This window comes from Arachis ipaensis, chromosome B01, assembly GCF_000816755.2.
Source record: "Arachis ipaensis cultivar K30076 chromosome B01, Araip1.1, whole genome shotgun sequence".
Classification (NCBI taxonomy): Eukaryota; Viridiplantae; Streptophyta; class Magnoliopsida; order Fabales; family Fabaceae; genus Arachis; species Arachis ipaensis.
This window is the reverse complement of record NC_029785.2, coordinates 29,676,457-29,679,690: the sequence shown is the minus strand read 5'-3', so window position 1 is coordinate 29,679,690 and position 3,234 is coordinate 29,676,457.

The following is a 3,234-nucleotide window of genomic DNA, read 5'->3' as shown; positions in this document are numbered from 1 at the left end:
GTACTAGGATTGCTTGCCTTTAAACTTTTGGGTATATAGGAAGATTTTTTAAATAAGAAACTGTTATGTCTATTTTCTTTAAATATGGGTGTATTTTGCTAAATTTTAAAAATATGGGATTTGTTATCAGAAAAAGCAAATTGTTAGTGCCATTTAAAAAAAATAATAGAAAAAAATTGTGATTCACGATTTCATTTAAATTAACTTTTAATTTTTAAAAAACAAATCACTAGTAGCAACGAAAATTAAAAAACAAATTATAAATTTAAAATACTAAAATCGTAATAGACGATTTCATAAAGAAAAATAAAATCAGCCCGCTGATTTCTTTTCTTCAAATTTTGACAAATGATCACTGCGTACAAATGTAAAAACAGAAATGGCTAATAAAAAGAAAAATTAGAAGAAGAAAAAATGTCATAATTTNGTGGCCCATTATATTTTTAAAAAAAAAAAAAACAACAATAATTATATGCCAATTGCCATGATGACTTTGTGCCTGGCTGCCTGCCTTTTTTTTTACCCCACTACCCTCATTCATTCTCACTCTAATCACATAGGTTTTCTCAATCTCACACACATGGATACCTTCACAAAATTCCTCCAAATTGAAAAAAGCAATTAAGCAGGGTAGCTACGTGTTTACACCAAAATAGAAAAGCGATGGATTTAGCGAGCGAAAACCCACAACCGTTCTTGCTTGGGATCATGGTTCTGAAAACCGGACCGGACTAGCCAATTCAACCGGAAAATGGGAACCGGTTATCTAATCGGTCCGGATAATGTGAAAAACTGTCTGGTAAAAAACCGGTTGAACTGGCGGTTAACTGGAGAATCGGAAGAATCGTCCGGTTTTTTAGCGATTTAGTGGTTTACAACTTCACTAGCCAAACGACGTCGTTTTGGCTTTAAAAAAAAAAAAAGAGAAAGGCGTACGCGAAAGTCCCAAGCTCCTAACCTAACCCACTATGCCAATTGCCACAGCACTAACCCTAATCTCCCATTCTCCCCTTTCTTCCCCTCTCCAAGTGCATTCGGCGCCAGCCCGTAAATTAATCTTTTAAATATTTCAAATATTTTTGTCGCCTCACTCTCTCATTTCAATATTTTAATTTTTGAAGGACTACAAAGCAAGTTATTTTTAGTTTGTTAGAGATATAATTATTAGTATTATTTTTTTATATTAACTTAAATTTTTGAAATGAATAATTTTATGATATGATATTAGAATTTTATGTTCAAAAATTAAAAAAAATTATAAAAAAAATTTGTTTAAAAAAACATATTAAAAATATAACTATTAATATTATTTTCTTTTATTAATTTAAATTTTTAAGAAGGGTAATTTCATGACACAGTGAGTTCTATAAGGAGCGAAAGAGCTTGTAGGCATGTCAATAATGGCATAATTACTTGCGTGCGTGAAGAAACAAAATATGGATCGGAAGTGCAGAAAAAACGTAACGGATAATGGTTTTTATTACTATTGTCTTGCTACATGGGCAAACACATGATGCATGACAGCATGAGTGCCCTTAGCTACTGCAATCTATTCGTTTAGTCAGATAAAATAATTTTTAAAGTATATTTAAGTTGTATTGAGAGATATAGACACTGAATATAGTGTTTTTGAGAAATTTTTAATAATTTTTTTTTGTTTATAGTTATTTTTTATTATCTTTTTTTATTATTTTGTGAAAAATTTTATTCATTTTATTAGATAGTTATATCCAAACACAATACATAAAAAATAATTTTTAGTATCTCTGTCTCAGTATATGTCTTGTCCTGTCTAAAAAAATAAACGCAGTCTAAGAGATTGAAAATTTTAAATGGAAATTGAAACTTTAATAATATTTATTTCTAAAATTATCATCACCAAATTTAACTCCATTTTTACTTTTTCAATAAGACATTGAAACATTATTTAATTTTGTACACTTTATACCAAACATAATACAGAAATTTAATTTAATCTTTGTCTTTCCTTCTCTATCTTTTAGTTTCAGATTCTCTTCTAAATACAGTTTTAATACTTATAAATACTCTTATATATTGTATTATCTTACTAATTTAAATATATAATATTTTTTTAATTGCTATCTCTTACCTTTTTAATAGTAAATAATTTAACAACGATGAAAAGAAATACATAGAGTTTAATTTTGCATAAAACGTTTTATTAGTAGTCTTGTCGTCAATTCTTTTTAAAATTTTAAGTTATTGTTTAATTTAAATAATGGATGTTAAAACTATACCAAAATAATCTCTCGTAAAGTTTAGATGCTAGATGAAAGAGTATAAATAATTTTATATTTAATACATCATTTTAAATAAGTAATTTTCTTTTGAGATATTTTTCAGTTTTTAAAGTATTTTTTAACCACTCAATTAACGAAACTTAATTCTTTTGATGTTTAAGACGTAAATAATACTCACAAACAAGACAGATTTACTTGCAAGTATATGGGCGCAATTGCTCTCATTGAATTTTTATAAACAAATAGTAAGTATATCTATAAGTATAAAATGTCCCCCTAAAATAATAGGTGTGTCCCTATATTCAATTTTTTTAATGTATGTGTAAAAAATCTAGGTTATTAAATAACAATACAATGATAAAAATGATCGAATTATATAAATTTAATCTATTTATATTAGAAAAATAAATATGCTTGATTAAATTTAAGTTGAAATTTTATTTTTATTTGTACAAACATAATATATAATTAGAAATTTATATAATTTTTTTTATACAACAACGGCAATAATGTTTAGAAATTAAATCCGAAAAATATAAGGCACGAATAAGTAGAGTTGATAGGTTTGCGTGACTTGATTTGTAGTTAAGAGATTCTTTCCATTTTCAATGACTATTTACATCAACTGAATGAAATAATGAAACGATCACCCATTATTACACTCAAGAGTGGTGCAGTGACTTCACTACTAGCTAGTATTGCATTATTGTATGCTTACCTCAACAAATTAAATACTTCTTCTCGAGTAAAGGTATGTGGATTATCCTTTTAAGTGCCTCAGCCCACAGGCCACAGATCAGATTCTATAACTTGATTATTATGCAAACAAACAAATTGGTAATAATTTATCGTATGTATGTGAAATATTTCAAATATTCAATAATAACTATCGTATTTATTTATTTAAATTTGAATTTATGATAAATTTATTAATTATTATCATGTTAAACAGTTCGATTAGTGGTCTAGTTGG